Genomic DNA, 25,039 nt, shown 5'->3' on the forward strand with positions numbered 1-25,039 from the left:
AAGAAGCTTTTAGACATAAAATATAAATGCTCTAAATCAATTTTGCCAAGTCAAAAACAAGTTGCACAATCGTCTTTCCAAGAAATGACCAAACAGCTGCAGCACATTAAAAGCAAAAATGAGTGAAACTCTAAACCCTAAAAGCCTAAAACCATACAACTTTCTTGCAGTCCAATATGCAAAACCACTGTTTGCAGTTAAAAGATTTGACAACACCAACAGGGGGCTCCGCTTGTCTGGTAAGAGCAGCTAGTGCACGTAGGGATGGCAGTGGACCAGGGAAAAAATGGGGCTCTGCCCCGCATAACATCAAAACCAGTGCAGAGATGAACTTACGCTTTTCTTCGCCCTGCCCCGTCCCCTATCCCCATTAGTAAAATGCTAAAATACTCTTTAAGGATGACAGTGGACTGTAGAAAAAAGGGGGGCCACCCTGCCTAGATCCATTTAGACGGGAGATGGAGGGTAGAATTTTAAAATGGGGCGGAGGTAAAGACCTTGTCCCTGACCCTGCCCCGGTCCACTGCCATCCCTAAGTGCACATCGCCTTGTGTTGGGACGTTGCAAGTTCAAAACCCAATGGTATAGTTGTATAACTGGTAGGGGACTGCCTAACCCCAACTTGACTTAAAAAAAAAATTATAAAGTGAGATAATCATGTCAGCTAACGGTAATACTGTCAGAGGCGCTTTAGGGCATGTTTGATGTGCTGTTCCCAGTGGGATTCAGACCGAAATCCCACGGGGAACAGCGAAAGCAGACAAATGTTGGATGTGGCGGACGGCGTTCCGCGCATTCGCCACGTCCATAATCGTTTGTAATTTTTGATCCACCTCCCCCCATGTTACAAATGCATCGACGCGGTGCGTCTCTCTCTCTCTCTCTCTCTGGTCGGTCTGCTTCCCCATTTTCTCTTCGGTGAGCAGACCTCACCAGTCACCCCTCGGACTCATCTCCTTCCTCGCAGTTGCGGCCTCATCCCGTTCGCCTTTCTCGCAGTTGCGACATCGTCCCCTTCACCTTCCTTGCAATCGTCCCTCCTCTCTGACTGGCAAAAACACATGCGGTAACATCAGATGCATATGTGAGTGTGGATTTTTGCTATCAAACATCTCGGATTGATGGGGTTTCCATTATTAGAGTTTTATTTGTTATATAACTTAAATTTTTGCCATGGAGTAAACATTTATCCATGAAGAACATATTTTGGTGTTTTTTTGCATTCTTTAGGGTTTCAATTTAGGGTTTCAATTTTTGGGTTTGTGCATCTTACTGGCATTGTACAGGAGATGGCATGCAACTGACATTGCAGTTGCAATTTGGTGTAAATTTCGTCAATACATTCAGAAGATTGGTTGTAATGTAGCGTAGATGATTTTGTTGCTATTTTTCATGGATCTTTCCTTACAAGTGATATTCAAACGAGAAAAATATAAACATATGCATAAATTAGATTTTTTTAAGGCTTTAAAATCAACAACTCATAATTAATTTATCATGTTAATTACCATTTTTTTTTGGGAAATCCTTATATTTCTAGATCTCGTATTCTACTGTGTGTCTGTGTATATATAAACGAAAAGAATTTGCTCTATGATTGATCGAGTCATTGTCCTTTTATTTATGACACACAATTTTCTTTTTTGCCTTTTTATTTGTTCTATACGGAAGTTCTGTGATGAATACTATATGAAATTATTTTTTCTGTTGATTTTATGCTGGAAGCATTTCATTCATGCCCTGTTTGGTGGTCTAATAGACATACTAATTGATTAAATATAGTTGGTTTGTTTTGATTATTTCTTGAACGAAATTGGTAGTGGTTCTGATTTTGGTTCCTTCATTTCTAGAATACAATTGGTTTTTTTTCAAAAATGAGTAGCAAGTGATTTGCAATGATTATACTCCCCATGTAGGTGTACTTCATCATGATTTTTCCATTGGTGCTGTGAAAGATTTTAGTTTTTCTTTTTTCACCATGATAATCAAAGGGTCTCATGTTTGAATGGGGGTTAAAAAATTGACATTATCTATTGTTAATATATATATATAATCTATTTTGTTTTAGTCCTTCTACATCGATGTCTCCGTGTTGACCGACTCAAGCGGGGTCTCGCTCGGATTTGGGTCGTTCTCTCACGAATCATGACCCAAAAGAGGAAAAAGGCAAAAACCTGATGTTTTGAGGGCAAAAAAATCATATTTGGGGCAAAAATCTAATTCGCGATTCATATTCGGGCAAAAATTCATATTCGGGACAAAAATCCAATTTGAGATCCATATTTAGAGCAAAAATTCATATTCGGGCAAAAATCCAATTCGAGATCTATATTTGAAGAAAAAATTCATATTTTGGGCAAAAATCCAATTCCAAATTCATATCCAGAGCAAAAATTCATGATTTTAGACATAATTTCGTAATTGAATCTATATCCGGACAAAAAATCATAATAAACTTGTTAAAACATGTAAAATGATGGACGGATCGGGTTATACTATCCAAAATAAAGTAATTCAACCCATTATCAATAACTGTCCAAGTTGTCCTCACATCTTCATCAAACAATGAACATTTGAAACATAACATTCTGAGTATGGTTCAAACAAACATTGGACTTGGAACAGTTATTATGGAACAAACATAACCAATGTTCTGTTCTGTCTTTTTTGTTCATTTCTTCCAATCCTATACAAGCCATCAAACATACCCTGAATTTCATTTATGTTAAAAATGAACATCCATCAAACAGTGAATTCCTCATGTGAGTAGGGATGGCAGTGGGGCGGGCGGGGGACAAGGTCTCCACCCCCGCCCCGCCTCAAGATTTTATCCTCCACCCCCGCCTCCATCCCCGGCGGAGAATGGATTTTATCCTCCATCCCCGGTTCAAACGGAGATGAGGCGGGGATATTGCAGGGAAAAGTGGTTGGGGCGGGGATTGGGGCGGGGTGGGGAAAAGTGCACGTCCATCCCCGCCTCCACCCCCGGACGGGGATGGATTTTAACCTTCGTCCCCGCCTCCATCCCCGTTTCATACCCTTCATCCCCGGTCCAAACGGGGCGAGGCGGGGCCCCGCTTTCCCCCGGTCCACTGCCATCCCTACATGTGAGCCTGTAAAACCACCCCCAGGATCAGGTGCATGGCATACTTTGAGTGTGCATCTGCACCTGGCTGCCCTCCATCTGCTTTTGAGCCCTACAACTAACAGACTGTCAGCCAAAGATGGAGGGCATCAGTTTCTGCGGCACACTTCAAAGTGTGCCATGCGATAGCGTATGATCCAGCCATTCAATGGGCTCATTTACATAAAAAAAAAACTCGAGCTACCGTCATTTTACAGGACAACCAACACATGGAATATAATCAAAGAGTTTTCTTCCAAGTTCCAATACCAACAAGTGGCAGTTGCCACTAGGGGTGTCATCGGCTCCGGTTTGGTTTGGACCCAGGTGGAACCAGATTCAGACCAGATTTTTGGTTATGGTATCGGGTCCGGACCAGGTCTAATTGGGTGTACTATAAGAGAAACCACACTCGGATTCGATAACCTGGACCATACCCAATAAAATAATATTTTTTATCATTTTTACATTGAAAATTTGTGGGTCTTAATCGGAACTAAGGTCGGCTTTGCACTGGTATAAAATTTTACAAACTATACCTGACTCCATATATTAATGAGACCTTCGAGTCCAGGCCCGTGTCTTAATCGGGTCTTCTTATTTGTCACCATACCAAACCCGACCCATTGACACCCTGAACTGCTACACCCAAAAGCCATCACTCAAATCTCTTTCTTAGATAATGTGCTGAACTAAGTCAATATAGTTGAACAACGTGCTAGCACACATGGAACTAGATTAATGATCACACCCTCAAATGATGGATCGATATTTGGATTTTACATGGTGCTGGATAACTCTTATACAAAGGTTGAAGTGTCATAAATCTCTTACATAAATGTGTTGAAGTGAACCAACATGGTTGATCATCATGCTAGCACACAATGGTGCTGGATTAATGCTTAAACCCAAAAATAACGGATCAATATTTGGACCATATATGCTGCTGGCTTGATCCAACAAGTCTTAGACAAAATGTTAGAGTAATATCTCCAGAGTATCTGGCGGATCTCTATATCGCCCGACCCTATCGACGCACTGCAAGGTCCGATACAATGATAGATCATGTTTTTTTTTTAAATGACTTTTTAAGCATTGAATATTTTTTAAAATTGTAAACCGTTGATTTTTTAATCTTATAAAAACCTAACTTGGTGTTGCAATCGGATGATCCAAAAGTCGATTCCCACAAATTCAAGCAGGTAGATTACATATGTATGGTCAGATTTTAGAAAAAATAGAAACAATCTTTCCAAAGCTCGATAGGCATGCAGTAGGCAAAAAAAAACATCAGGCCCATGGGCTGCCGACCTTAGGCTACCTCCAGCAGTACAACGCTCAAGGCATAGAGGTACACTAGTTCATATATATATATATATATATATATATATACAACAACTACGCCTTCATCCCAAAACAATTGGGGTCGGCGATATGAACTAACAAAGAAAATCATTCTGGGTCTTCCACATGAATCCTTCTCCTCCATTCATTTCTATCCAATGCCATGTCCTCGGTGTGGATGTGCATATGTCATCTATGAGATGAAATAAGTAATATTTTATTGCTCATAGTTTTTCAAGTAAATCCAACCTTACATATTTGATCTACATGGTCTATTTGGCAGAGATAGACTTTTGACTCATCAAAATCTAGTGTGTAGTTGCTTTGGTGATTCAAAAGTCAACGGCCGTAAACACACTAAACTTTTATGACTTAAAAAACGGTTTTACTTTTTATCGAAGAAACACAATCAAAGGGTTGATCTCTAACCAATTGACTATGCCGAACACATCTGCAAGGGTCAGATTGAGTAAAAACAACATGCATCCTTGAGTTTCAACATCTTCACCAAAGACTTATACTACCTGGACAGGATCCATATGAGTGAGCGAAGTAATTCAAGGGTCAAAGTGAAAGCTATTGTTAAAGATTAATTAGTTTTGTGTCACTAGAGATTAGGTCATATTTTCAGCTCTAGGTTGCTAAAGTATCCTCATAAAATTTTTGTAAGCTAGAATTAGTTGTATCAAGTCATCTTAAAGACTTTGTAGGTTGACAAAGAGTCATGCTTTGTCATTTATGTTCAATGTTAAAGAAACAAAAAGTAATATATATATATATATATATATATATATATATATATATATATATATATATATATATATATATATATATAGGTTTTGTTAATAGTCCCAGCAGACAAAATAGCTGTTTGCAATTAAAAGAGATAACACCAACATTTATAAGCAAAAAAAATTGAAGAAAGATTTTCACAATCATCTTCTTAAATGCTTGGAAGACAATTGATGAACAGCCAAATAAAGAAATTGATACAGTTTGGCAAAGTTGGCAGTGGGTTCGGAAAACCAAGCCATTAAATAGGCTTATCTAACCACCGGGGGGTGGCAGGAGCAGTTAGTGCACGTCACCTTGTGTTGGGACGTTGCAAGTTCGAATCTCAATGGTACGGTTGTATAACTGTGGCAAGGGTCTGACTAACCCCAGTTTTCTCTGTCAAAAAAAAAATTTTTTATCTGAATAAAAAAAACTAGAAGCTATAATTGTAGCCAACCCCCACGTGAAGATAATTAAAGAGTTTTCAAGTTCCAATAACAACAAGTGGCAACTGCCACACCAAAATGCCATCACCCAAATCTCTTTCTTACGTAATGTGCTGAAGTAAATCAATAAGGTTGTTGAACATGCTAGCACACATGGTGCTTAGATTAATGCTTACACCCCAAAATGATGGATCGGATCTTAGATGGAGCTGGATCCAACAACTCTTATACAAATGTTGAAGTGTGATAATCTCTTACATAAATGTAACTGAACCAACATGGTTGATCATCGTGCTAGAACACAATGCTGATGGATTAGTTCTTACAACCCAAAAATAACGGATCAACTTTTCGATTTTACATGCTGGTGGCTGGATCCAACAAGTCTTTACACGAATGCAGGAGTAGCCTCTCCAATATCTGGTAGATCCTTTATATCTCCGGACCCGATTCATGCATCGCAAGGTCCGACACAATGCCAGACCCGGAACCACACACAAGAAAAGATTCCACTCCTTAGACGACATCCTCAGCCTCCCTTGGATCAAGAAGCGCGACCGGCGAAGACGTCCCATTGGGTTGATGACCACTGGGCACGGACCCAGACGACACCTTCCCGGCCGAAGAAGACGGGTACGAATGGATGTAGTCGTCGAAGCACTCGGCCCGAGCCCCATAATCAACCGGGGGTCCGTCAGTGCTGAGCTCAGGCAAGGGTGCGTCCCCGTCGAGGTACTGCATGACCTGCCTCATTGCGGGGCGGGCGGCCGGGTCCGGGTGCGAGCACATCAGTCCGAGCTTGAGCACGAGCTCAGCCTCGGCGTGGTCGAAGTCGCCCCGGAGCCACGGGTCCACCGAATCGAGGATCCGCCCCGCGCAGAGGCAGGCCCAGACCCATTCCACAAGGACCAGCTCCTCTGGGCTGGCTTTCGGCTCGATGGGCCGACGGCCGCAGGCCACCTCGAGGAGCACGGCGCCGAAGCCGTAGACGTCGGAGCTGGTGGTGGCCTTGCCGGTGCGGGTGAGCTCAGGCGCGAGGTACCCGAGTGTGCCGACGACGTGGGTGGTGCTCGGGTTGGAGCCGTGTTCGTAGAGCTTCGCCAAGCCGAAGTCGCCGAGCCGGCCGTTCATCTCGGCGTCGAGCAGCACGTTGCCGGCCTTGACGTCGCGGTGGAGCACCACCTGCTCCCACTCCTCGTGGAGGTAGAGGAGGGAGGAGGCGACGCCGCGGAGGATTCGGTGGCGCTGCGCCCAGCCGAGCTGGGGTGGTGGCGCCGTCTGGTCGAAGAGGAGCTTGTCGAGGCTGCCGTTGGGCATGTAGTCGTAGACGAGGAGGAGGTCGCCGCGCCGCCGGCACCACCCCTGGAGTTGCACCAGATTCCGGTGGCGCAGCCGGCCGATGCTCGAGATCTCCGCCACGAACTCCCGCAACCCCTGCTTCGACCCGTGGGAGATGCGCTTCACCGCCACCTCCGCCTTTGTCCCCGGCAGCACCCCACGGTAGACCCTCCCGAACCCACCGAACCCCAAGAGCTCCTTCTCCCGGAACCCCTTCGTCGCGTGGGCGAGCTCCCTGTACGAGAACCGGTGCGGTCCGTACTCAAATTCCCAATCCTCCACTGGGTCTTCCGCCATCAACCTCCGGTAAATCACGATTGCGGCGACCACGGCCGCCAAGAGGAGGAACCCAGTGGCGATGGAGGTGCCGATGGCGAGATTCCGGATTCTAGACGCGGTGGATTTCGGCTTCGGGAGCGACGGGAGGGCGGAGAGGTCGAGCGCTTCAGCTTGGGCGTTCATGGCGAAGCTCCAGCCGAAGAGGTAGTGGGAGCTAGCGAGGAGGCCGGTGGAAGCGGAGAAGCCGACGTAAACTGTGTCTCCGACGATGGTGGGGACGTCGACGGCGAGGGAGAGGAGCGGGCGGGGCGGCTTCGACCGGGCGGCGGCGGAAATCGGGGCGACGGTGACGTTGAGGACGCCAGACCGGCCGTCGTAGTCGATCCAGGCGACGATGGTCTCGCCGCCCTTGAGATTGAGGGTCGTCAGCGGAGATAGGGAGTCGCCGGACTGGAAGTATCCTGCGGCAGCAGCGGCGGTGGATTGGAGGGAGTTGATGTCGATGCCGACGTGGTTGTCGTTGGTATCGTTGAACTCGAAGTCCTGGACGGTGTCGAACTCGACGGCGAGGACGTGGTCGGCGGGTTTGCCGTTGGTGGAGGCGTTCATGAGGCCGAGGTACTGGCTCGGCTGGGCGCCGGGGAGGATGGGGCTCGGCACGAGAGCGAACGCTAAGCCGTGGCCGCCGAGCTTGGGGTACTCCGGGACGATGGCGAAGGCGAAGGAGGTGGAGAAGGAGGAGTTACGGAAGCGAAGTGGGTGGGGGTAGAAGGCCCGGCCGATGAGGCGGGAGGTCTCGTTGGTGAGGCGAAGCATGCCGCTGGGCTCGATCTCGGCCGTCCGGACGAGGGTTATGTTGTTGTTGCTGCCGTTGTTGTTGCTGAAGCCGTTGTAGATGAAGCGGTCGACCTGCTGCGAGTGGGAGAGGTGTAGAGGGAGGAGGAGGTAGAGGAGAAGGGAGAACCAGATGAGGTTGACCATGGTTCTCTCTCTCAGAGAAAGAGAGATGATTAGGGGTGGTGGTGGTGGTGGTGGTGGAGCTTTTGAGAAGATCGAAATTGAACAGACACCCACGAAAGGAATTTGACAGAGAAAATTTGGGATATTGGTAGAGTTTGAGAGAGAAAACGGAGGAGAAGAGGTACCCACAAGACAGAGAGAGAATTTACTGGCGATCCTGGAATGGCTTGACAAAGAGACACCAGAAGAGAAGGGACTACCTGAAAAAATTCTCCATGAATCTCAGAGAGAGAGAGAGAATGTTTATGTGGAAACCGGTGAGAGAATAGGGATGATTAAAGATTTTGGAAGGGTTTTATATTACTATCAGGTTAAAGTTTGGTGTATGAAAAAACGGCAGCCAAAAACTCGCGAAATTTTGATTTTTTTTTTAAAATCTCGCGTATTCTTTGCAAAATCTTAGCAATAAAAAATTATTTTAAAATATAAAAAATATTTAAAAAAACTACACAGTTTTTCATGATAAATAGCCAATAAAAACATAAATATCATGTTTAAAACACTATATTTATCCTTTTGAAAAACTCGTGAGAAATTACTGTTTTTAACTTTCAAGATATTTTTTCATAAATCCTGCAAGATTTGTCGCGTAGAAGTAGTGGGATGGGGGGCCTAGGGAGATAGGCAGTCAATCTAGGTTCAAATCCATGGGCGTTGAAGCATGGTGACTCTTTTGGGGGTAAGGGATAAGCTTACAGAATTTTAGGCTTCAAGAACAGTGATCATAAGTAGGTCAGGCAGAGTCAGAGGGGTTTTGAACCTATCTGAAGCTGTTTGAGCTTGGCTCATTAAATAATTTGAATAGCTCAAACTCTACCAGCTAGGCTCATCAAAAAAAATTGTGAAACTTCGTTTATATGTATTTCAAGTTTAAACTAACCAGAAACATGTAAAATACTCACGTACCAGTACCAGTACCAATACCTTGTACCTATACTTGTTTAGGGATGACAGTGGACAGGGGGAAAGCGGGGCCCGGGCCCGTTTGGACCAGGGATGAAGGGTATGAAACGGGGACGAAGGTTAAAATCCATCCCCGTTCAGGGATGGAGGTGGGGATGGACTTACACTTTTCCCCGCCACGATCCCCGCCTAGCCCCGCCCCATCCCTAGTCCTTCTAAAGGATGGCAATAGACTACGGGAAATGAGGCCCCGCCCCACCTCATCCCCGTTTGAACCGGGGATGGAGGACATGAAATGGGGATGAATGCGGGGGTGGAGGTTAAAATCCATCACCGTGCTCGGATGAAGGCAGGGATGGAGGTTCTAATCTTGAGATAGGGCGGGGGTGGAGACCCTGTCAACGGGCCCCCTCCCCAGTCCATTGCCATCCCTATACTTGTTAGTAATAACATGTTTTTTTTTTAACTCGGAGAAACCGCTTCAAGCGCAGAGACCTAGCTGAGCTAGCTCAGCTATTGTACTTACGGTCTTTGTCTATGTCAGAGTAAAACTCTGAGGGCTTACCGCTCAACACCAAGGAGTCGCAAAGCTTCGGCCTTTGAGGGGGCGACGCTCATGTTTTTTTTTTTAACCTAGACTGCCCATCAAAGTCTAGGCCCCATCCCACTAAGCCAAACCCCTTGGGTCTTAGTAATAAGTACATGTTGCTGGATAAGACTACCACTAAATTCTTACACACCGGGTACGTCACAGGGACACTCAAATTCAGTCTTCTGTTATGTCCTCTCATATATTTCAACAAAAATGTCGTATATCGTGTCCTTGTGATGGTAGCAAGAAGAAGTTTTTGCAATTTTTGGTTGTTCCAAACCAGAAGGATTTGATTCTGATCTGAATCCCTATGTATTTAGCTGTTCTAGATGCGAACTGCTTGCATCCCTAACTCTCATGGGGACTGTGCTCATGGAATAAATCCCCAAGAGTATAAATCAAATCCTTTTTCACCCAAAATATTATTATAAAATTGACCAAAAATATCAAGAGTAGCTGGATAGTGCTTGAATACCATGAGCTAAACCAACGGTGCCTGTACCAGGCTCTTCTTTTTAGAAAAAATTTCACTCAGGGGCCAACCTTTTGCCTTTAATTTTAAATAAGGGCCTTTGTTTTTCTTAAAAACTGATAAACAAATACTCAAGGGGTTTGGGATAGTGGGATGAGGCCTAAACCATTTGATGAGCAGTCTAGGTTCAAATCCCTTGGTGACTCTCTGAGGTCGGAATTTTATGCCCACATGGATAGATACCGTATTGAGTAGGGATGGCAGTGGACCGGGGGAAAGTGGGGCCCCGCCCCACCTCGCTCCGTTTGGACCGGGGATGAAGGGTATGAAACGGGGATGAAGGTGGGGACGAAGTTAAAATCCACCCCCGTCCGGGGGTGAAGGCGGGGATGGATGTGCACTTTTCCCCACCCCACCCTGTCCCCACCACGATCCCCGCCTCATCCCTGCCCCAACCCCACCCCGACCACTTTTCCCCGCAATATCCCTGCCCCGCCCTGCCTCATCCCCGTTTGAAGTTTGAACCGGGGATGGAGGACATGAAACGGGGATGAAGGCGGGGATGGAGGATAAAATCCATTCTCCGCCGGGTCCCCCGCCCCGCCCCGCCCCGCCCCACTGCCATCCCTAGTATTGAGACTAGGTCGGGTAGTTTCTCCGAATAAAAAAAACGTACAAACAAAGGCCTGTTAAATTACAAGAGTGACCTTCATCGTTAAGAGTTCCAACCGTTTACTTTTTCTTTTTATATGAGGATGAATGAATACTTTTACATTTTTAAAGGATAATAAAAAAAAACCCAAAAAGAAATACGTTTTCCAAGATAATATGTTGATCTAAGGTCCTTATTTGATTGTTTTTACAAAAAAATTTGGCTTATATTTGGAATTTCAGAAAGGTGTGTCATTTTTTTGTAATTATAGGCAAAAGGTTGGTCCTTAAATAGATTTTTTTCTTTTTTTATAATTTTAAAACTTTTTCCCTGTTTAATATTTAACAAATATAATAAAATTTCAATATTATTATATTTATCAGGGTTCGTCAAATACCATCGAGTCCGTCTTAGTCAAAAAGCAGAACGGACAATGTTGACTCCCATGGTCTCAACTAGTCAATATGGTCCAAAGAAGCCCTTGACTTGTAGTACCCTGTGGCCGGACTAAAGATAATCGAGTTTCTCATATTTTAGAAGCTAGTTTTACAATAAAAAGAATTGAGTTTCTCATAGTTAAAAACTAGTTTTCTCAAAGCTTTTCATCTTTTAAAAAAAAATGAAAAGTTTTTGGCTCGAAAAATAAACCCCTCCTATGGGGTCAGAATGTGTCTGTCACGGGCTTAGAAGCGAAGGCCCCCGCGATGGCGCCTCAGTCCTAAACAAGGTCATCTATGAATTTTAGCTAGGAGGTTCGGTACCCACGAGTGTAGCTGGCCAATAATTTTCCAACAAAATCTGATTTAGGTCCAGTAAGGAGATATGTATTTGAATCAAAGTCATAATCCAAATTAGGGGCAGCAATTGGGTCGGGTTGGCGGGTTAGAATACCTCAACACGAACACAACCCGTTTATTAAACAGGTTGAATGTGGCAAACACGAACACAACCCATTTATTAAACGGGTAACCCGACACGACATGGTTAACCCGTTTAATAAACGGGTCAGATCAACACGACACAATTACACAATACAGCGACCCGTTTATTAAACTGGTCGACCCGATAACATACACACGATAACCAACCCGAGTAACCCTTAATTGATTTCCCTTACTAACCCGCCCACCTAACCCGTTTATTCGGGTTGCGGGTCAACACGTCACAACGATTCAGGTTGCGGGTTGACGGGTTCGTGTAAACGAGTTGACGACCTGCCCGCCTGACTCGTTTATTAAATGGGTCAAATTGGTTGGCGGGTTGGCATACCCCTAACACTAACACGACCCGTTTAATAAACGGGTTAGGTGGGTCGACCCGTTTACAACATGAACCCGTTTAAGCCAAACCCTAACCCGGCTAAGAAGCGGGTTGGCGGGTCGGGTTCCACCCCTAATCCAAATGGAATCAAAAGGACATTCAAACAGGATTTCATCCAATTAGCTATTTAAGTTACTCGGTTTGAGAATCAGATTTAGCTTTTTCCATCCAAATCAGAATCTGATCAGATCCAATTAGGTGGGATCCAGTAATGCCTACATCCGAATTGAATCTAACCTCTTCACATCCTTAGCTGGTATGCGTCTTGCATCTGACTAGATCTAGGCGAAACCGGATCCTGATTTGAGCTCTATTAGCAGGGGAACCAGACCTGGCAAAATCCGCATTTTGGTTATAGATCATTGATTCGATCTTGAGTTGGACTCCAATCTGATTTATAGACTTGCAAACTGAAACCGGATTCATATGCTACATGGATCTTGTGAATCCAACCCGATTAGCAAACTGGACTTACTAGGTAACCAACATGTTGATGGTCCTACCAGTCATGTACCTAATGCTGATTATTTGTTAAAGATGTAATCTAAGTGTTAAGCACAACTTTAGGGGATGAAAATGTGTCCAATTTGGTTTAGCAAATCCTACATAATCTGTGTCAAGCTGAAGGCTCAGGATCGAATCCCTCTGCTACATGGGGCGGCTGTTGTTTTGGTAAGGGTCCGCCTAAACCTCAGCTTGCCTTTCAAAAAAAAATCCTACATAATCTGACCCATTAGGTGTTGGATACTGGTTGTTAAAGCCTTCACAAAACCCGGATCCGTTTAGCCATTTGGGTCTGTTGAGTACAATCTTGCGCAAGTTGGGTTGTCGTTGGTCTAATTGGACTCTTTTATGTCACACGGTTCAAAGGACAAATATTGTGGTACTTTCCTAAATATTGGGAAAACACGTGATATTATAAAAAAAAATTATTTAAAAAATAAAAAAGTTAATGATGATTAAATTTTGATATGTATATTGAAATTAGCATGGATTTTATCATTAAGACTGAGTATATTTTAAAAAACTTATATTTTACTTGTGATTTACTTTCTCATTTGACTGAGAAAGTGAATCTGATTTGTATAAGCAGCAGAACATAAAAAGATAAGTTGTGGACCATGGTTTGGCCTAGTTTTTTAAAGATCCGACTGACAAAATCTCACATTATATATATATATATATATATATATATATATATATATATATATATATATATATATATATATATAGGGTTAATATTGGCTATTAATGAATGTAAGGAACTACTTTTCTTTAAAAAAATTCAATTTTGTGTACATAAATGTTATAGATGTGATCTATATGGTTTATTTAGTAGTAAACTCATTTTGAATCATATGATTATGACAAATAATTAGGTTTTTAAAGGGGTCCGAAAATCAATGGGCCTACAATGTAGGCATCTAAGTGGTTAGATTGAGTCGATACAACTTACTCCTATGATTTCTAGCTCATTAGTTTTTTACCTTCATTAGTAACCAATATTTATATAGACGAAATTAGATCAAGTATGTGATTCAAAAACTGGATCTTGAATCCAATCTATCTTTAGTATTTTTTAAAATTAAAAAACAACTTAAATATTTAAGAAAATAAATGAAGAATACCATGAATATAAGATTTGTAACTTGACCCGAATTAAACCTATGGACTAAACGGACATGTTGTGGGCTTTGTATTGGACTTGGGCCCAATCCAAACTAGGGGTGGCAATCGGGTCGGATTGGCGGGTCGGGTTGGCGGGTTGGCGTGTCAGCATACCTCAACCCGAACCGACCCGTTTATTAAACGGGTCGGTTGTGGCAAACACGAACCCGACCCGTTTAATAAACGGGTAACCCAACACGACCCGCCAACCCATTTAATAAATGGGTTGGGTCGGGTAAATGGGTTTTCAGGTTGGCGGGTTGGGTTGGTGGGTTGACGGATCGGGTTGGCAGGTAGGCAGGTTGGTGGGTCGGGTTGACGGTTTGACGGGTCGGGTTGGCGGGTTGACGGGTCAGGCAGACGGGTTGGCAGGTCGGGTTGGCGGGTTGACCCACCCGCCTAAACCGTTTATTAAACGGGTCAGCCGGGTTGGCGGGTTGGCATACCCCCAACCCGAACCCGACCTGTTTAATAAACGGGTTACACGGGTCGACCCGTTTATTAAACGGGTTGGCTTAAGCCCAACCCAAACCCGCCTAAGAGGTGGGTTGGCGGGTCGGGTTGGCTGGTCGTGTCAGAAATTGCCACCCCTAATCCAAACTGGGCATAGGCCTGACCCTTGGTCAGTGGGCCGGGCTTGACCAGGCCTGGCCTGATCAAGGCCGTCCACTAACCGGCAGGAGCCAGCCCGGCCCACCCGTGGTCCAGCACTACGCGTGAGTGGCTGAACCAATTTGGTGAAACCACGGGCTATCCTTTCATATTGATTATGACTTGACCTGACCCACTGTGAAGTGTCTAACAAATCTTATATTCATTTGGATCTAACTTTCAATTTCCACAATGTCACTGATACTCGTATAGGGAAGCATTGTGATAAATTTAATTTTTTTTTTTTTTTGGACAATCTAGGATACGAGCGTGTGCATAGAGGAATTTTTTTTTTCAAAACTCTAGAGTACCATACTCTCTAGCTAAACCTCATATAGGGATGGCAGTGGGGTGGGGCGGGGGACAAGGTCTCCACCCCCGCCCCGCCTCAAGATTTTATCCTCCACCCCTGCCTCCATCCCCGGCGGGGAATGGATTTTATCCTCCATCCCCGCATTCATCCCCGTTTCATGTCCTCCATCCCCGGTTCAAACGAGGATGAGGCGGGGCGGGGCGGGGATATTGTGGGGAAAAGTGGTCGGGGCGGGGATGTGGTGGGGATCGTGGTGGGAACGGGGCGGGGCGGGGCGGGGAAAAGTGCACGTCCATCCCCGCCTCCACCCCCGGACGGGGATGGATTTTAACCTTCGTCCCCGCCTCCATCCCTGTTTCATACCCTTCATCCCCGGTCCAAACGGGGCGAGGCGGGGCGGGGCCCCGCTTTCCCGGGGTCCACTGCCATCCCTAAGCTCATAGGTGCAAGCTTTCTTTGATGAATCTATATGGGTTGCATTTATGATGGTTCATTTATTAAGAAATACACTTTGAATCGAGTGGTTTTGACATGTAAGCGTGGTTTTGTCAACCATAAAATTTTGGTGAAATGTACTGTTCAATTTTGCAACCCTTCGATCTACAAAACAAATAGGAAGGAATGGGCTGCTTCTTCTAGAGTGTATGATACACTCGAGGGCCACAAATATTTTGGATATTATATATATTGAGAGAGAGAGAGAGAGGATAGCATTTGTTAATGGACATGAGATACAAACCTCTTTTTTTTTACATTAAACTAACCTTATAGATGCAATCTACATGTTTTTTTATGCATCAATTGGCTCTTAAATTGTCCGATTATGACACATAGGCATATTTTTATAAAGCTTCTAAAATGGATGGCCTACAATGCATGATGCTTTTTTGGGTCATAAAATCATGTTTTTTCGTCAAAAAACCTAATCCAAAATCTCACTTAGGGTAGGAAAATGTTTTTTCATGATCTACATGATGCAATGCCCCCAACATTGTGTTGATGCTCAAAAAATGCTTAACAAAATCAATTCATAAGAAAATCTCAACAATATAATAGTGAGTCCTATTGGGCATGCCAAAAAGAATTGTAAGACTGAAATCCTACCTTTGAAATTATTTTTATTTGAAAAGAGATTTTAGAAAAATATTTCTTGAGAAACTAAATTCTTTTTAAAGAAATGTGGGGGTCCTCGTTGAGATTTTATTGAGAAAGTGATCTTCCAAAGCTTTCATGAGAACTTATGGGCTAAGCTTAGAGTGGTATACCCAGCAAAGGCTCAAATAAAAAAAAAAAAAAACAAATGTGTGCAAGTTAGTGAAGTGAGTAAAAAACAGAATCATAGAAAAAATAACAATGAACAATAAGAGAATGAGAGGGACTACTTACTCAGGCTTCCGGCGAGCCGGAGCCCTCACTCAATGAATCGACATAGTCGCCTCACCAACCGCAAGCCGAAAATCCAACAAAGTCTCCCCTCTCTAGTCAGGTTTCCTACATAGGAACAACATTCTCCATAAGAAAAACTACTCCACAAAGCGAGAAAGCGACGAAAAGTAAATTATTCATAGGTAGGTAGAGTGCTAAGCACTTTTTACTATTTTCCAGGTTTGGTGGCCGTTCAAGTGGGAAATCTAGCATAAGACAAAGGAAAACAATCTAGATTAGCTACCTAGCCTAAGGAAAAAGTTGAAAAATCTACTTAGATTTGCGCTAGATAGCTTAATTGGTGCATATCTTCTTGATTCGGGTCAGGTTTGGATTGGGTCTTGATCTAATCCAGATTCATACCCAAGGGGTCTGAGCTAGATGGACAGACTGGAGCCAAATGTATTAAGGTTAAATGAATCAGGTTCAAAATCAAGGGGTTTGAGCCAGATGGATAGACTGGTGCAGACTTGGTTTGCTCTAGTCTGTCCATCTGGTGCAAAGCCAAATGGGTATGGGCCAAATGGATCAGGTCTAGATCTGATCCATGTCCAGACCTCAAGGGGTCTGGGCTAGATGGATATATTGGTGCAGATTTGTCTGCACTAGTCTGCTCAACTGGCATAGACCCGATTGAGTTTGGATCCAATTTTGGTCAAAACACAAACCAATGTGGATATGGTTCAATAGGTTATTGAAAAACATTTATATCTGGAGATTTATAAATCCATTTGACAAACATTTTACGACATTTGAAAGCTAACATCATCGGTTACAACAATCGGTCTTTTATACTCAAAACCAAATTCAAGCATTTAAAAGGACAAGAGTGCTTTCAAATTGGGTCCTACTTTCTAAATAGGTTATTTCAAAATCCAAAATCATATTTTGGCTATAACTTTTACTTAGACATCAGGTCAAAGTGATTTTTAGCTAGTTGAAAAGCCTTTAATTTTGGTTGAAAGATGTTGAGAATGTTATTTTATGAGTCAAAGTATGGTAAAAAATAGATTTTCTTCTTAATGACCCAAAAACATCAAAAACCTTTGAAAATGCTATGTAAAAAGCATTTTATCAAATGGGACTTTGAAATATCCTTTTAAAATGTTGGAGTGTGCTTGATAGTAGTTGGAGAATATAAAAATCCTTCTTCTTTAGAGAAATACTTTGTATTCTTGACAAATAACAGGTTGGCGGGTCGGGTCGGGTCGGGTGGGCGGGTTGACAGGTTGACCCACCCGCCTAACCCGTTTATTAAACGGGTCAGCCGGGTTGGCGGGTTGGCATACCCCCAACCCCAACCCAACCCGTTTAATAAACGTGTTACGCGGGTCAACCCGTTTATTAAACGGGTTGGCTTAAGCCCAACCCGAACCCGCCTAAGAGGTGGGTTGGCGGGTCGTGTTTTGCCACCCCTAGTGGGACCAGATCAATTTCGCCAGTATATCGTATCGGCAGAAATTCGATACGGTTTAATTTTTTTAATATCTTTAACACGTGTTGCATTTTGATTGACATATAATATTTTTTAATTATTTTTTGACCGAATTCAGAACGATTCACACTTGATGTCGATTCACCTGAATGGTTGGTGAAACGATACAGGGCTAAAACCGATACTGACAACATTGGGCCAGATGTATTAATCTTGACAAGTGGGGTCTCCCTCATGTTCAGGCCCCAAAGGGGAATCTAGAAGTGTGTGGGCCCCGTCAACCAAGTTGGGACCCTTTTTTCTTCAATGTAATTATTCTCTAGAGGACTTGAATGCTGCATTGCGTGGGGTGCATTATTTTGTAGGTAGGTGGAAATGTGGAATCTTTGGACCTGGAATGTGTCCTTTTTGATCTTGGCGTTGTAATGGGTGACCATGGGCCAACTAATTAGACTTAAGGGAGGGTTGGTCAAAAGAATTGTGACTATGACTGATAATTTCCGCATTGACAAACATGAATTATTCTATCAACCAAGTTTTTCAAGGCAGAATATATAAATATAAATAAATAAATAATATATATATATAGGGGTGGCAATTTCTGACACAACCCGCCAACCCGACCCGCCAACCCGCCTCTTAGGCGGGTTCGGGTTGGGCTTAAGCCAACCCGTTTAATAAACGGGTCGACCCGCGTAACCCGTTTATTAAACAGGTCAGGTTCGGGTTGGGGGTATGCCAACCCGCCAACCCGGCTGACCCGTTTAATAAACGGGTTAGGCGGGTGGGTCAACCCGCCAACCCGTCTGCCTGACCCGTCAACCTGACCCGCGAACCTGAAAACCCGTTTACTCGACCCAACCCATTTATTAAATGGGTTGGCGGGTCGTGTCGGGTTACCCGTTTATTAAACGGGTCGGGTTCATGTTTGCCAGAGCCGACCCGTTTAATAAACGGGTCGGTTTCGGGTTGAGGTATGCTGACACGCCAACCCGCCAACCCGACCCGATTGCCACCCCTATCTATATATATATATATATATATATATCTATATATATATATATATATATATATATATATATATATATATATATATATATATAGGATGTAATACTTATGTTAAATAATTTTTTTTTGAATTTTTTAGTTTTAGTTTTAAATTTTGACCATACATATGTGATTTATGTACTTGATTTTATAGGGATAAACTCTTCAAGCGTTCAGTTCTGACACATGAGTGGAGTTTTATAAGGTTTGAAAAAATCAATCATACTAAATTTTTATAAAATTTTGAAGCTCTAAATATCATTTTTTTTCATCCAAAATGCATGAGGTGTGTATTTTTAATAAATCGACTATGCCCAACATATTTATGGGGGTCAAAATTGAAAAAAAATGAAAAAACTGAAAAACTATTTATTAATTTTCATTTAGCATAAATATGTATATGTGTGTGTAGAGAGAGAGAGAGAGGGTGGGGGCGTTGGGAATTCAATCTCTTTCTTTGTCTTTGATTTATATTTTCTCGTCTGATAGGTAGTTGGCCAAACGATATAAGGCCGGAAGGCCAATACTGATACTGACAACATTGGTCTAGATCTCTTAGTAGATATGTTTGTGTATTTTGTTGATGAATTATGGCTCCTTGCATGCATGATGCTTTGGTCACCCAAAATGCAACCTACAAATTTTTTTTTTTTGATAATCCAAGGGAAAACCCCTCCATCACCGACTGCGCCTTGGCTGGCATCCGGTTGGTAAAAACCCTAACCGGACACTCAGCTTCGACCTTGCCGCAAACTATGCCACCCATGAGTTTCGAACTTGTGATGTCCCATCAAGTTGGTGATATTCACTAGTGGTGTAAGACCCGCAATTTTTCAGAAAATATCTGAATAAAATTCATGAGGCATTTACCGGTAAAAATAACATTTCTTCTCAGAATGCGAAACGAATCAATTCCTGCGAGCCAGTTATACTTAGGATATTCGTCGAATCGCGAATATATGCTCAAACACTCTGGAAGCCATAACTTCCTACCTGAATGAAATCAAAGGATTCCTGCGAGCCAACTTTCTTAGTTACGTCAATACGAAGGGAATGACGTACTCAGAATTTTTCGGAAAAAAATCGCCGGAAACCCGAAATTCTTGCGGGACCCACGGAAATATTGGTGGGACCCACAGAAATATTCCTCAGAAAATATCTGGTGGGACCCACAAAATATCCCATGGAAATATCTAGGTGGGCCCCACACCAAGGAACCTCTTGGAATTAAAAAGAAGCCAAGGGGGTAGAAGGGGCATGGAAAAACCCAAGAGGAGGTGGGCTTGGGCTATAAATAGCCCTCCCCACTCTCTCTCTTCTCATAAAAATCGACCCCTCTCTCTCTTGCCTTCTCTCTCTCTCCTAAACCTCCCCTACCTAGCCTAGCCCACCTGCGCCCACCTGACCTGGTCTGAGCCTGCCTGACTTAGCCTGAGCCTACCTGACCTGGTCCTAACCCACCTGACCTGGGTCTGAACCCACTTGACCTGGTCCAAACCCAGTTGACTTGACTTAAACCTAGTTGGGTTTAAAGTCAAAGTCAAAGTCCTTTTTAGTCCTGATTCCGGTTTGGGTTTCTGAACCCAGACTTAGCCTACTTGAGCTGAGTTCGAACCTGCTGAACCCAGTTGACTTGGATCGAACCCTGTTTGGTTCAAACCACTTAGGTTGAGTAGCTTGACCTGCTCTACCTCTTTCTCAACTAAGTCAGCTTCATCTGACTTAGTCTGACCTCTCGAAGGAAGGCTCGAAGCCAAAGAAGCAACCCGGAGCTGTTTCTTCCACGATTTGAAGTAAGTTCGCTTCGTTGATCCATCTCTCTCAAGTATTTGACTATTTGTATATAGAATATACTTTCTGAAGTAGTATCTTGCTTTAGTTCTTGATTGAGCCCTTTTTGGACACTTCGGTGTTCACTCGCTCGTCTCGTAACTATCGTCGGATATATCTATGTTCAAACACGCAGTATATGCGTTTTCAAAATGGTATCTCGCCCTAGTTCTTGGTTGAGCCCTTCAGAACACTTCGGTGTTCACCCGCTCGCCTCGTAACTATCGTTGGATACGGATCTAGGTGTATATCTGATGATTCTGCCGACACGTCTTATATCGCACAGGCTATGTAATTTACCTTTGCCGTCGCATCGTATGATGCCAAGGCTCCCTGTTTTCTGCACTTCCGATTACTGCACTTCCAATTATGCATTTACTTACGCCGTCGCGTCGAACGATGCCAAGGCTCCTGCTTTCTGCAATGTATTTACTTACGCTGTCGCGTCGAACGATGCCAAGGCTTCTGCTTTGTTATATATGTAGAATATTTCGTTCAGTTACACACCCTGAACAATAGTATATGCATTTCTTTACGCCGCCGCTGTATAAAGCACAGGCTTCTGCTTATACTACATATATAGCGCGTAAATGAGCGTTCAAACGGAGATCAAACTCCAAATCGCCCATGCGATTCCTTGACCGCTCCTCGTTCAAGATTCTGCTTGACGAATGAAACCCCTATTGGAAAGGCTTCACTTTTTGGCAAAATGCTCTTTACGTAAAAATTAAGTCAATTACGTATGGCCTGGCTATGGCCCAGGGTTCCTGCAACCTTGATGGATGCAAAGTACGCACAACGGTGCGCATCCATTTCCCCGGATTAAGCGTGGCGATTTCCTACCAAATAGGGGAGATGCCGCTGAAATGGATAAAAGAAACGCACGCTTTCTCCGTAAAAGAGAGGAAGTGCTGCTGAAATTTCTGAAGAAGCTAAGAATAGCTCAGAAAGAACGTAGCAGGATACTCTGACATATAGCAGAGTGCTACCCAGTTCATGGTTTGCCCTCTACAACGTAGAAAGGTTCGTCGCACCACTGCCGGTAGAGCAGGGGAGGTGCTGACGAAATGGTCGGCAGAAGAGCTGCCGGAACCAATGGAATGGCATAATGATGTCCGTTGATGGAACGATGCCAGATCGGCTCGTATCCTTGTGCCTGCAAGGGCACCTTGCTCGTAAGGGCCGCTGAGCCGGAGTAGAGGTTGCGCCTTGGCTAGGTTTGGACTCGTTGCGTAAAAATACGTCGAGTAGCCGATCTATTTAGATCGAGTCATATGCAAGCTCATTGAGAACGGTTACGCAACCAGACTCGTAAGGGCCGAAGAGCCAGAGTGTGTTGTTTCCACCCAAAGAGGTGTGATGCTCGTGGTGGCCGAAGTGCCAAAGTGCGGTGTTCTGCATGCATATGTATAAGACTTAAGGTCGCACATACCCCGCGGTTGAAAATCGTGTTAGGGGTACCCCCTCAGTAATGACTGTGTTGGGGCAGACTGAATGGGGTCGGGTACACACTCCCGTAGTGCTGAAAGCACGGGCTGCCTAAATGGCATGCAGATTCTGTCTAAGTAATTATAAGACTGGCAGACCCCTTCAGGAATTATGCTCACTGTGGAATGACAGTGATGGTACAGCCTTGAGTGACATGTATTTTACTTTGGACCTGATAGAGTCCACGATGGCCTCAGTCACTCATGGGTTTTGGGGTCGTGGTTATCCTTAAGATCTAAGGATTGAACCCAACTACTGCAAGTAGAGGATGCATCCGAATATGGGCCTAGTAGGATTCTCCCAGTTGAAACACACTGCCCTACTATGGATAGGGTCAACAGGCCTCTGGGGTATCTAAAATACATAGAATAATCAACCCCCAGAACATCGCGTTGATGCCCAGACAATAGCTCTACCTGCGTACCAAAGGCGGGAGTGGTTAATTATCAAACAATGCATTAGTTCTAGGTACAACGATGCTTTGAATGTATGAGTGGATGACGTGTTGAGTCAGTCCTGCATAACCTTTGTGAAGGTGTCATGTTCGGTATACTACTGGACCGACTGGGCGAAGACCCGTGTTGTATCCGCACGACTAAGCGAAGCTCGAGGAGTTGTCCTTAGATGCGTGGGATACAGATGTGCCAAGTATGAAGACTTGAGCTAGACATCACTTTGAGACCCGGAAGAGGTCATGACTAAGTCATGGAGACTTAAGCGGCTATTCAAATCACAGCCCTGAAAAGGCTTGCTCTAAGTCATGAAGACTTGAGTGGATGTTCAACTCATAGCCCTGAGGAGGCTCTTGCGATATACGCTAAGTCTTGGAGGCTTGAGCGTCGTTATTGCGTATTGCGACCCTGAGTGGTCATTATCGTACTTGAGTTGAATGGATGTATGACTGCATGCTTACCAGACCATCAGTGGTTCTAACCCCGTTTCATGGGGATTTCAGGTGTTGTACCTGCGTGGCGATATGCGGAGCAAGGCGACATCGAGTTCCAGGGTTTCTCTAGACAGAGTTGTACTGCTTCCTTTTTATTGAACCTTCACTGCTTTTCTAAGCAGTAGTGTTGTAATAAACATGTGCTTTCGATAAAATGGAACACTTTGGTGGTCAATGAGTTGCTTGGCCACATACCTGCAACGTGCTCGGAGTTTTCTAAAACTGACGACTCATTATCGTCTTATTCCGCTGCTAAAAGCTTTTCTAAGTTCCGCTGCAAAAAAAAAAGAAAAGAAATTCATGAAAATTTTAACTTAGCTTTGTTTTGGAAATCCGGGGCGTTACAAGTGGCCCCTGCCATTTTTCTAAAAACAATTGGTGAATATATAGTCAAATGATTTTCACAAAAAAATGGCTTAAAGAAAGTGATTATTAAAAAATGAGAAAATGTTTCTTTTCATCAATTTTTGGGCGCAGACAAACTGAGGAAAGATGTTACATTTTGGGTGGTAAAGTACGAACTTCGGCCCCATGCATAACTGGATCTGCCCTCTTTGATAGGGCTTGCAACTGAAGCTTCTCGAGATGTAAATGGTTCGAATTCAGATTGGATGTGACTAATACCATATTCAACTAATAGGATGTTGGCTAAACGGATTTGAATTTAGATTCGGATTTGGATAGTGAAAAACTCATACCAGGTTCACTTTTTTACATTGAAACAGATTTTAATATCTATCAAATTTGGATATTTGTGGAATTTGATAGCAACAAAAGAAAACCATATTTGCATCCAACTATAATTGGATATAGTTTTGGCTTACCAAATGTAACTAAAACCAATCAAATTCAGTTGAATATTTGATAAAATCTGATTAGTTGGCATCCCTAAATGCTTCTACAAGACCCTTGGGTTCACTCCCTATTATGGAATTTGTTGAAATAAAAAGGATGAGACAACTTTTATATCTTCAGCGAGATTAACTGTTAATGGAAGTAAGACCCGCAAGTAGGGTTGGTAAACCAACCAAGTAGCTTGTAACTAGGCTCGGTTCGGTTTGGCACAAACTTGTTCACGATCGGCTCGGTTCGACTTATCACAAACTTGTGCATGATCAGTTCATATAGTTGGCGAGCAGAGCCACAAGCATCTCATTTAGCTTAAACGAGTTGAGCCTGAACACAAGGTCTTCAGCTAGGTAGTGCTCATATAGATAAAATATATATATATATATTTATGGATACTATATATTTTGTGTAATATATAAAAGAAAGAATGCATAAGATGAATGAAAATATATTCATAGAGTATGATCTATCAAGTGTAATTTATAAAAAGTTATATATATTTTCAAGTATAATATATATATATATATATATATATATATATATAAAATGTATATACTATGTATAAATAACATAGAATGTTTTCACACAAGCCAGCTTGTGTTCGGCTCATCTCATTCAGGGGCGAGCTGAGTTTGAGTTTGACTCAGCTAAACACGAACATGAGCCGAGCCACGAGCTCAATCCACTAGTAAACGAGCCGAGCCCGAACATACCCTGTCTTAGGCTGGTTATGTCATCATTAGCTTTTTGGTGGAACAAACCTTCCTGAAAACATGTATGTGGTTAGATTAAGTTGATAAAGTTTGAACCTATGATTTCCAGATCAATGGTTTCATATAATTTGGTGTCTTCACTAACACCAAATATTAATCCATTACCAAGCCCTATATGATGCCCATATATGTTCAATTATTGGAGGCACAGTATAAAGCTGCACAAAAGCATTCTAAAATTTCAAGATGGGGAACACCTTTTAAATTCACCATAACATGCTTCTTAGCTCAGCCTCATGAATTGAACTTAAACTATATGCTGCTTGAAGTTATAAATGGCCCTAGCTCACCTGCACTTTTTTTTTTTATCTTTTTGAACAATGTCACAGAATTATGGATACTTGTTCATA

General features: G+C 43.3%; 1 pseudogene across 1 annotated transcript; it reads right to left on the reverse strand.

Annotated features, from left to right (window-relative positions):
* Positions 1-5,785: 5,785 nt before the first annotated feature.
* LOC149823260 (L-type lectin-domain containing receptor kinase S.4 pseudogene) lies at positions 5,786-8,286 on the reverse strand (annotated as a pseudogene). The gene has a single exon (XR_016435064.1). The product of XR_016435064.1 is annotated as an L-type lectin-domain containing receptor kinase S.4 pseudogene (transcript).
* Positions 8,287-25,039: the final 16,753 nt, after the last annotated feature.

The sequence above is a fragment of the Nuphar pumila genome, chromosome 10 (assembly GCF_984573655.1).
Source record: "Nuphar pumila chromosome 10, dmNupPumi1.hap1.1, whole genome shotgun sequence".
Lineage (NCBI taxonomy): Eukaryota > Viridiplantae > Streptophyta > Magnoliopsida > Nymphaeales > Nymphaeaceae > Nuphar > Nuphar pumila.